At 45.6% G+C, this 11,335-nt stretch overlaps 1 long non-coding RNA gene and 1 other non-coding gene across 2 annotated transcripts; one reads left to right on the plus strand and one right to left on the minus strand.

The window, feature by feature from the left end:
* Positions 1–596: 596 nt before the first annotated feature.
* LOC128414872 (uncharacterized) lies at positions 597–11,089 on the minus strand. Its single transcript, XR_008330749.1, has 2 exons — positions 10,435–11,089; positions 597–1,141 (listed from the first exon to the last, which is right to left on the minus strand). It is a non-coding gene; the product is annotated as an uncharacterized LOC128414872 (long non-coding RNA).
* LOC128414996 (small nucleolar RNA U13) lies at positions 4,869–4,983 on the plus strand. Its single transcript, XR_008330799.1, has one exon. It is a non-coding gene; the product is annotated as a small nucleolar RNA U13 (small nucleolar RNA).
* Positions 11,090–11,335: the final 246 nt, after the last annotated feature.

An 11,335-nucleotide genomic window follows, 5' to 3' on the forward strand; every position in this document is an offset into this window, starting at 1 on the left:
AGGAACTTGTGTTGGGGAGTCACCCCCAACGTGAATTGAATGGCACAATCCCACACAGGCTGCCATTGGGAGAGGTGTTTTGGTCCATTGGTCTCCCAGAGTCACCCCTCCTGGACCCACCTAACTAGGTACCCCTGTGGCTAAGGGTGCAACCCAATGCCTTTTTTTGCCAAAGTTGTGAAAACCTACAAGCTGGTCAATTTGCTTGCAGGATTAAATTCCTCCCTGGCCCCAAATGTGCTGACCAAATAAACCATAGCAAGGTCCATAGGTAACGTGCCCGCTTCCCCCTCAGACAGGCCCCTAAGGACTGGGTGGGTGGGGAAATCCCAGAATGATTGGCTAACAGGGCGGCCAACACCTGGCCACCCCCTTAAATGCTTGCAGCCCCCAAGCCCCAGCCCTCAATTGGCTGAGCAGGCAATGCCCGCCCTTACCTGAGGGCCCGATGCAGCCAGAGGTGAGCAGTGCAAGCCATTCCCTCCCCTGGCTGCGCCAGAAGATGGCAGCCTTCCTGAACCCACCATGGCCGTGCCATATGACAGTGGCCGCCCATCCGGAGTCTCAGGTGAGTGGATAGAACGGAGACTTGGAGACTCATAAGTCAGTTTTTTATTCAAGAAAATAGTATACAAGCAGAATGCCCACAGGCATGGCTGCCCTCAGTGGCAATGTTGCCAAGACTTGGCCCCTCCTGCTTCCTCCTAAATCCACTCCTCTGGATGTTTCCCAAGCAAGCATAAACTCTGGTGGGAAGGGTCCCCCTTGGGCTTTCTGAGCCTTCTGTTCAGCTACATGCAAAGACCTGCATGACATTGGAGTCAAAGGAGGAGGTGGGACCAGGTAGCTGCTGAGAAGCTGTTTCAGCTTTTCGGTTGCAGCTTCTTCCTCTTCTCTTTGAGGTCCAGGACCTGAGGTGCCTTCCTCTGCACCCTGCCCTGCCTTTGAAGGATTTTCTTCCTCTGGCTCTTCTCTTTCCCTTGAGCCTGTTGCTTCTTCTGCCTCCCAGACTCCCTCCTCCTCTGACATGTCTTCAGAGTCCCACCACCACAATCCTGGCTGTGAGTCTTCCTCCTCTGCTGCTTCTCTAAGGTGTTCCCTGGCTGGTGCCTCCAACCACTCCTCTTCATCCAGAAAGTCCCTGGCACACAACCATGAGAAATTATTATTAGCTGTTAAAAATAAATTACATCAGCAGTCACGGGTAATTGCGACACAGAAAAATATCTGCTTCAAAAACAATTGTATTCTCAAATGAATTCTTCGCTGGGGGTTCACTATAAAACCCTTGATGATTGTGAAAATATTTTTGTAGACTTCACTTGACAATACAAAAGACTTGAAACAGAATCCAAGACTCTGTGTAATAAAACAAAAGGGTGGACTATTTTTTCCTTCAGTTACTAGATATTACAAGATGTTTTCTGCTGCTCCAGAGAAGCGGACACGGAGCAATGGATCCAAACTACAAGAAAGAAGATTCCACCTAAACATTAGGAAGAACTTCCTGACAGTAAGAGCTGTTCGACAGTGGAATTTGCTGCCAAGGAGTGTGGTGGAGTCTCCTTCTTTGGAGGTCTTTAAGCAGAGGCTTGACAACCATATGTCAGGAGTGCTCTGATGGTGTTTCCTGCTTGGCAGGGAGTTGGACTCGATGGCCCTTGTGGTCTCTTCCAACTCTATGATTCTATGATTCTATGAAGACTCACTTCAAAAAAATGGTTTCACTTGGGCACGCCTTTAATTCTTGAGCAGATTAAGGCCTTTTTTTAAAAAAAAACCACAACAAAAAAACCACAACCCTTTCTGGTACTGTATGATATCTGAGAAGGAAATACTTAAGTCATGAGTTAAAAATAAAGAAATTGAGATATATACATACACCTGTACAACTGAGATCTGGGCTACCATAAAAAATTGACCTTGAGGCGCCCCAAAGGGCTACTTCAGCATTTCCCTATTAAACTATTTTATTTTAGAGGATGATATGTGCCTATAAATCTGGGCGCGGAATCTGGCTACCAACCAGGACGTCTTGTGATCTTTGCCTAAGAGGAGAGAATTAAGTTGTCTGAAAGATTGGCGAACCTCTTCAGCAAAGGATCAATGGTGTCTCTACGGATCTCAACATAAAAGTCAAACTCTGTACATTTGGATATGGCTGAATGCACCACAAGACACCATAAGCCTTAAGGAAAGTTTCTAGAAATTTATCTTTAGAAGGCATTTAATACCAAAGTGTATTAATTGCATATACTCAGCAGTTGATAGCTTTTGTTAGAGGTGTAAAATGCCTCTGTCGATTCACTACATATCTTTCGGAAATGTCCCCAAATAACAACATTCTGACCTGATGTTATCAAGGAAATATACTACTAAGTGGGCCTTCTTTTTGGCTAAATTAAGATAGTAGTATTGACAAATGATGGAGAGATGACCCTTATTTATTAAGTGCAGCCATAATAACCATTGCCTACAACTGGGGCAAAAAATATAGAGGACTTTATTGAATAGAGTTAGGGAATATAGCATAAATGCTAAAATGACAAATCTGATTCGGGGTAGTGGGGCTATGTAAGAATATGATTGCTTTGTTGAAAAAGTAACCTTTTTAATTATCGTATTTTTCGCACTATAAGACACACCAGACCACAAGATGCACCTAGTTTTTGGAGGAGGAAAACAAGAAAAAAAAATATTCTGAATCCCAGATGCCAGAACAGCAAGAGGGATCTGGCTTCTGGGATAGCCTCTTGCTGTCTTGGCTTATGGGATAGCTGTGCGCAGCCTCCCCCAGGCAGGGGGATGAAGGCTGTACAGTATTGCTATAATGAAGTACAAGAAAATCTGAATCTATGTTTTGCTGGGAATGCTGTGAGAGTTTTATTTACTCTGTTAAATGCATTGCTCTTCTTTTGCTTTATTTCTTTTTTCCCTTCCCCCTCATCTCTCTTTTTTTTCATTTTCTCTTCTTCTCATTAAATCCACATGCAGCAGGGTTTCTGCGAACCTCACATCATCAGGAGGAGGGAGATCAAAGAGGAAATTAAGGGTTCCACAAAGACCGAATTAGTGATTTGAGCCCCAAAGTAGCTGTTGATCTTCTTGAGCTAAAGCTTACTGGAACCACAAGACAAAGCTATGTGGACAACTGCATGGTGCGGTGGTGGAGCTTTGGGGGACTGTGTACCATATCCTCCAACATTCCTCAGATAAAAATAGGGAGATTCTATTCTACATCTGTATCACTGCTGGGGAGGGGGCTTTTTAAAATTGATCTCCAATATTACATTTTTACATAGTTCTTACTGTATATGTGGATGTTTGCTGTAAACTCACTTTTATGAATACCGTTGTACAAATATTTTTCTTAAATATTTTTCTCAAATAAAACATAATCATGAGGAGGGTTTTCACATATTAAGTAGCCACCCCTAGGCTTGTGGAGGACAGGATCTAGAATTAGCCTACTTTGAAAGCAGTGTGTTGAGGACAAGCATGAAGAATTCTGGTTTGAGGGGGGAAATATTAAATAAATAAAGTTTAAATAAAACATGGTTGGACTTCTGGGTCTTCTCTTGACGTTGGGTCCCCGGCAAATGTCCCCAACTTGCCACCCTATGGAGTTGGCCCTGGATATTCAATTAAGCTTTACTCAGAGTAGAACCATTGAAATTAATAGACATGACTGACTTGGGGCCCTTAATTTGAATGGGCCATTTCTGAGTAAAACTTGCTTGTATACCACCCTATAAAACCATTTCTAAAATCATACAGTTGTTACTGAGTAAAATGATAGGGTTACATGCATTAGCTTTTTTAAATAAGGTGCCTAAATATCAAAATACTAGGTGCTTTTCTGATTTTGGATGGCAACTTATTTCAGATGGCTGGAGCTGCGGTACTAAAAGCCCAATTTCTATGCATACTAAGTATAGAAAATGCACTGGTCAGGCAGGGAGATAGGGAAACTTGTAGGTTAAAGCAGAAGTAAAGCTGTTGCTAGGGAGTGGGGAGAAGCATCTAGGAAGCTCTTTTCCAGGTGACAGGTCACCCCAATATTTCCTTTTCCTCTTCACTGCTTTACAGTGGCATTTTCCCCACCTACACAGGTAAAGTGGCTCAGGAGGAAGAGAAGCCTGGCTGACAGACTGCCCTTACATCCTGGAAAGAGATAACCATTCTCATCCACATGATACACAGGTCACGTGGAATCCACTGAGAAGTGGCACCAGAACTGGCCTTGCCACCAAGAGCCAATGCCAGGACCAAACTAGACATGGCAGCAGGCAGCTCCATCTCATGTTTTCCCTAACTATTCACAGGGATGGGAGGGCCTAACTCTCACGGAAAAGGCATCCCAGGGGAAAGGCGAGACTTATGGCAGTTTGCATTCTTTTTCTCTCTGCTTCTGCTTCGTTTTGGCAGGCCATGGTGTGTGTGAAAAGTCAGCAATGGCCTTATTCTGGAGGCATGTTAAAAGTCCTCCAAGCCCTTTGCAAAGAGGAAAGCAAAGAGGAGGTTAATAAAAATCAAGGAAAAAAGTCTTCCTTTTGGTTTTGTAGTACAGGGGAAACTCGGTTTTCTAACATAATCTGTTCAACTTTCAAAACATTCCAAAACCAAAAACTCAATACGGAAGCCTCAAAAAGAAAAATTAATACAGAAAACTCAATACAGAAGCCTCCTTGGAAGTTCAACTTCCGAGGAATGTTCGAAAATGGAAGCATTTATTTCCGGGTTTACCCAGGTTTACGCCATTCAAGTTCCAAAACGTTTGAAAACCGAGGTTCCACTGTATCTTAAACCCACACTTAAGTGAGCAATTAGGTACTGTGTCATTAATTTCCAGAGATGTTGCCCTGTTAATCTTTTTGTAGCATCATCAAAGAGCCTTGGGATACTTTAAAAGTGGGTCATCATGCACCTGCATGAGATGTGCAGTCCCGAATTGTTACAACAGGGCACAGTACCCTTCTGATCTGAAAAAACAAAACAAAAAACACACACAACACATTCCTACGTTTGTTCTGAAAACATTCCATTGATACCTGGGTGTAAGCGTTACTTGCAAGAGCTACTGAATACAGAGGGAGGTGCACAGCAGTGATGAGAGAAGCACCTCAGCGAGAGTAGCTGGGGCCATATGAAGTGAGAGAAGGAGGGATGGACTGCAGTCAGGATAAGCTCCTGTAATTCCTTGTCCAGCTGCCGCCGCTTTCCTCCTACAGCTTGTCAGAGGTTCACTTCAGCCAGCAGTGAACCTGACTGCTTTCCTTGCCAGTACCTCTCCCTTTCCCTTTCAGTCCTTTTGAGTTGCATATGCACAAATTTCAGTGGCGCAATGTAACGCCAAAATCCAGCGCCCCTCTCTTCTTGCCATCCATTGCACAAAATAGTGGTGGCACCTGTTGGGCTGCCCCAGAAGCTACGTGCCTTGTGCCACAGATATCTGAGCACCATAACCCTGAAGCAAGCACATCACACACAGCCAGCTGGGCTGCTGAGCCTGAGCAATCACTTTCTGACAGTCTCAACCGCAAGGCTGGTTATTCCCAGTCTAAGCTCAAGATAAGGGAAGTCCGGGGACATACCTTGAGCTAAAATATAGCAAAGACTCTCCTCCCTGGAAGAGAGGGGAGTGGTTGTGGGCGGGAGCCCGAGCTCCGCCCCTGGCCGGGGGCCTTAGCCCCCACCCCTCCTCACCTGACTGGTGCCCACGCCCACCGGAGGCAGCCAACCAGGTGTCTCCGGGGGGCGTGTTTAGCAGCTTAATGCTGCGGCTCCAGCTCCGCCTCCTCCTCAGTCGTCGTCGTCCCGCAGCGAGTCACCCACCCTCCACTCCCATTTAGCTCAGGGTCTAGGTTTTTTGGCCTTGCTATGGACCTTAGGTTGGTCGCCCCGGTTGTCTGGGGGGCCTGGTAGGAATTTTTCCATTTGGCATTAGGCTTTTTGGTTTTTTCGCCTACCTCGTAGCAATCGTCACAACTTTTGTGGTATTGGTGGGTAGGTTAGGCATTGGATTCATGTGTGTCAAGGGCTAGGTGTGGCCATCGCCTATGCTATCTACCGTGGGTTATTCCGTTAAAGGAATCTGGCGGTCGTGTATTCCGTCCGATGCCTGCTTGGCGGGAGGCCATGGCACGACCCTCGGTGACATCAGGGGTGAGCCTATAGTTGGATTAGCATCAACAGGCTCCACCTACTGGTGAATAAACCCACCTCCTATAGTCATCCAATGCCTAAGCCAATACCTTTTCACTGCTGTAATCAATAAAGTTGTGGCCTTTTCTTGCCCATTAACCTTATATCACGTGTCCTTGTGTGTTTATTTCACATAGCGGGGGTCAGGCCCTCGATCCACAACCACTCTATATCCAATTGTGAGAATGACTGGCTTAGGCATGCTTTGTCCATGCATATTCTCAGCCAATCTTCTTCTTCTTTGGCAATCACTCGTAGCCGAGTAAGATTGTCTTCCAAAACAGGGTTTTAGCATCCACACAACATGACCAGTCCAACAAAGTTGATGTTGAAGAATCATTGCTTCAACACTGTTCCAACAGAAAAAAACGATGCTTTTGTGTACTTGCTAGGATAGTATAAATGCTTTTGTATTTTGTGTGTTCATAATACTAATATAATCATTTATTATTCCTACCCCACCCATCTGGTTGGGTTTCCCCAGCCACTCTGGGGGGCTTCCAACAGAAGGTTAAAATTACATTAAAACATCAGTCATTAAAAGCTTCCCTAAACAGGGCTGCCTTCAGATGTCTTCTAAATGTCATATAGTTGTTTATTTCTTTGACATCTGATGGGAGGGTGTTCCACAGGGTGGGCACCACTACTGAGAAGGCCCTCTGCTTGTTGTTGTTGTTGTTGTTGTTTAAGTCGTTTAGTCGTGTCCGACTCTTCGTGACCCCATGGACCAGAGCACGCCAGGCACTCCTGTCTTCCACTGCCTCCCGCAGTTTGGTCAGGCTCATGTTTATAGCTTTGAGAACACTGTCTCTCTGCTTGGTTCCCTGTAACTTCACTTCTCACAGTGAAGGAGCTGCCAGAAGGCCCTCAGTGCTGGACCTCAGTGTCCGGGTAGAACGGTGGGAGTGGAGACGCGCCTTCAGGTATACAGGACCAAAGCTGTTTAAGGCTTTAAAGGTCAGCACTCAGTCTTTGGGAAACATCCTATCAAGTCTGTATTCTGCAGGATCAAATAAACTTTTTTCACCCTTCCACCCATTGTGTTTTATTGGCGTTGGAAAGACAGAGAGGAAGATCTTGCCTCCAGTAACATCACGTTGCCCTGCTTGGAAAAATTGGGATTTGGTGGGACACAGTGTGAAAGCGTGGTTGCTAAGCAGTTTCTGTGGCTGCCAAGGAAGAAACAGGGCAGTTAACGATTATATTGTATGCTGATTTGGGCCTGTGTACAGATCCTTCTTGAAAGTTTTGTCATTGCTTCTTGAAATGCTGTTGATTTGTCCTTTCTTAATGACATTTTTAGGAATTGTTCTGATAACTGAGTGTGTGTTTGGAAGCACAAAGAAAATAATGAGCCAGGCCTTTGTGTTATGCAGCTCTGGTACTGAGGATTGCCCTCTGGTGCAAATATGTTGGAAATTCGCCAACTTACATCCTACAATGGGTGGGGACTGTGTAAGTTGCTGGAATGCAGAACTGTGACTGGGGGTGTGCAACAAGGAGAAAGATGAAGGCTTGAAGAAAACCTGAAGGACTGGAATTTTCTTGAAAGAAATAAGCTATAACTGTAATTGTTAAAAGTGTAATTGTCTTTTATCTTCTCTTTTAATTATGTGTGTTCTAATGCCTTCATTAACTTGTATGTAATTTCCACACTATAAGTGGATCTGCTCTGTTTCAGCACCCAGAAAAATGTCCTAACACTTGCAATCAGGAACCTTGATAGAGTTTCTGATTCTGGGCAGCCTCTAAAAACGTTGAAAATAAAACAAGTGAAGAAACACAAATTGAAGAGCAGCATCAGAATAAAACCATATAAAGGAAATGAAACTGATTATACCTGAAGGAGTATCTCCACCCTCATTGTTCTGCCTGGACACTGAGGTCCAGCACCAAGGGCCTTCTGGCGGTTCCCTCACTGTGAGAAGTGAAGTTACAAGGAACCAGGCAGAGGGCCTTCTCAGTAGTGGCACCCGCCCTGTGGGACGTCCTCCCATCAGATGTCAAAGAGATAAACAACTACCTGACATTAATAATAATAATAATAATTTATTATTTGTACCCCGCCCATCTGGCTGGGTTTCCCCAGCCACTCTGGGCGGCTTCCAGAGACCTGAAGACATCTGAAGGCAGCCCTGTTTAGGGAAGCTTTTAATGTCTGGCATTTTAATGTATTTTTAATCTTTGTTGGAAGCTCCCCAGAGTGGCTGGGGAAACCCAGCCAGATGGGTAGGGTACAAATAAATTATTATTATTATTATTAAAGATTACTGGGATAAAACAGTTTTCAAGGACTGTTTAAGGGTAGCAAGAAAGTAAGTCAAGCAGCGTTCAAGTGGAGGGCCACCACTGAAAAGGTCATTTGTCACTGAAACTCATGAATCTGACTGACCTTAGTGGTGTAGACTAGAGAGCAGAACATCTAAGCCTTGGAGGTTCTAAGGCCATCTTCAAGCCCAAGCTGATTTACATGGGAATGGGTAGCTAAGACCTGCCCTTGTAAGTGCCTGGCTGACGTATTCAGCTATGCCATTGAAACCCTCATTAATCTCTGGCACAGGGACTCGTGCCCATCATATGTGCTTGACTCATTCCCCTTCATGGTTCAGTCAGTGTCAATAAGATTATTTTGATTTGCCTATGATTACTGCTTTACTGTGAAGTGGCACTTCCGCAATTGAAAGAGGCTTTTATTATGTTATTACACCTCTTTCATCTGACCTCACATATTATAGATCAGATTACAATTTGCTATATTGATTTAAGGTAGTGCGCACCAGCTACAGGCCTTCTCGGGATGGCACAGGTTTCTTTTATCCTTCTAAATCTGGTTTCTGGGTTGCTTTGTGGATTGAAAGTGCCTCTTCCTCCTGGTTGAATTACTAGCACTGGGAGAAGGACAAAGGTAGGGAGGCCCAGATATCTCCTTGGGGCCTTTCCATGGCTATCAGTACTATAAACCATATTTGCTTTTCAGCTCCCTGTGTAGGTTTATGCTAGCTGACATGGAGATGAAGTGACTCCCTACCTACGTTATGGGTAGGTGCCAGAAGTTGGTTCTGGTAAACAATTAACTTATTGCAAAGGACTTTCCTATACTATTCAGCAAGAATCAGGGTTGTTTGCCATGCATCAGGGAGTCATTTTGGACTCACAGCTGTCCATGGAGGTGCAGGTTAATTCTGTGTCCAGGGCAGCTGTCTACCAGCTGCACCTGGTATGCAGGCTAAGACCCTACCTGCCCATGGACTGTTTTGCCAGAGTGGTGCATGCTCTAGTTATCTCCCACTTGGACTACTGCAACGCGCTGCTTGGACTACTGCAACGTGGGGCTACCTTTGAAGGTGACCCAGAAACTGCAATTAATCCAGAATGCGGCAGCTAGACTGGTGACTGGGAGTGGCCGCTGGAACCACATAACACCGGTTCTGAGAGATCTGCATTGGCTCCCAGTACGTTTCCGAGCACAATTCAAAGTGTTGGTGCTGACCTTGGAAGTCCTAAACGGCCTCAAAGGCCCAGTATACCTGAAGGAGCATCTCCGCCCCCATCGTTCAGCCCGGACACTGAGATCCAGTGCCGAGGGCCTTCTGGCAGTTCCCTCATTGCGAGAAGTAAGGTTACAGGGAACCAGACAGAGGGCCTTCTCGGTAGTGGCGCCCACCATGTGGAACACCCTCCCTGTAGATGTGAAGGAAATAAGTAGCTATCCTATCTTTAAAAGACATCTGAAGGCAGCCCTGTTCAGGGAAGTTTTTAATATTTAACGCTGTATTGTTTTTAATACTTGATTGGGAGCCGCCCAGAGTGGCTGGGGAAGCTCAGCCAGATGGGCGGGGTATAAATAATAAATTATTATTATTATTGGGATGCGGGTGGCACTGTGGGTAAAACCTCAGTGCTTAGGACTTGCCAATCGTATGGTCGGCGGTTCAAATCCCCGTGGTGGGGTGAGCTCTCATCGTTCAGTCCCTGCTCCTGCCCACCTAGTAGTTCGAAAGCACCCTAAGTGCAAGTAGATAAATAGGGACCGCTTTATAGCGGGAAGGTAAACGGCATTTCCGTGCGCTGCACTGGTGCTGGCTCGCCAGAGCAGCTTCGTCACACTGGCCATGTGACCCGGAAGTGTCTCCGGACAGTGCTGGCTCCCGGCCTCTTAAGCGAGATGAGCACGCAACCCCAGAGTTGGACACTACTGGCCCGTACGGGCAGGGGTACCTTTACCTTTACCTTTACTTCTTCTTCTTCTTCTTCTTCTTTGCTGATTCATATTCACATGAAGCCTTTGTACATAGTCACCCAGAGGATCTTACAGTAAATACAATGTTTTTAGTATGCTGTCGTAGCTGCAAATCTCCTTTTCATTTAATCCGCAGGCAGCAGGGATTCTGTAACCATGACATGACATGAGTGATAGATTGAACAAGGAAGAATCAATCAAAGATCAATCTAGGCAACAATTGTAGAAGAGAGAAATAACAGTGACCTTCTTGTGGGTGTCTGCTATAGACTGTGGAGTCAGACTGAAGACTTGGATGATGTCCTCCTAGAGCAGATTGCCAAACATTCAAAAAGGACAGATAAAGCTGTCACAGGAGACTTAAACTTCCTCGAAAACTGTTGGAACTCAAAGTGATCCTTAAAACTTAACAAAAATATATTTTTAAAAAAACAACAAAAAATAGTGAGTCTGTAAGTGACTGTAGAGGCCTATTCTGGATCCACACGTCCTTTCACAGTGGGGACATACCGTATTTCCCCGTGTATTGGGCGAGGTTTTCTGACTCAAAAATCATGTCAAAAAACTGGGGTTGTCCAATACACAAATAGTAGCATGGCGGGGGGGGCGGGGAGAGAAGTGCCGCGCCGCCAGCAATTCGGTTGGTGGGAGCACGGCTTCCCCAGATGCCGCAGCAAGCAGGGAGCGATCTGGGGGGTGCTTCCTGCCCACAACTGGGGGGGGGGGAGAAGCTGCGCACCACAAGCCAGCTCTTTGGAAGGAACACAAATTCACTCGATGCTACTGTGCACAGGAAGCACTCCCTGGATCGTTTCCCATGCATGGCGGCATCAGGGGAGGTTGCGCTCCTGCAAATCGGATGGCTGGAGGAAGGGCAAATTCATCCGATGC

The sequence above is a fragment of the Podarcis raffonei genome, chromosome 5, assembly GCF_027172205.1.
Source record: "Podarcis raffonei isolate rPodRaf1 chromosome 5, rPodRaf1.pri, whole genome shotgun sequence".
In the NCBI taxonomy this organism is placed as follows: Eukaryota; Metazoa; Chordata; class Lepidosauria; order Squamata; family Lacertidae; genus Podarcis; species Podarcis raffonei.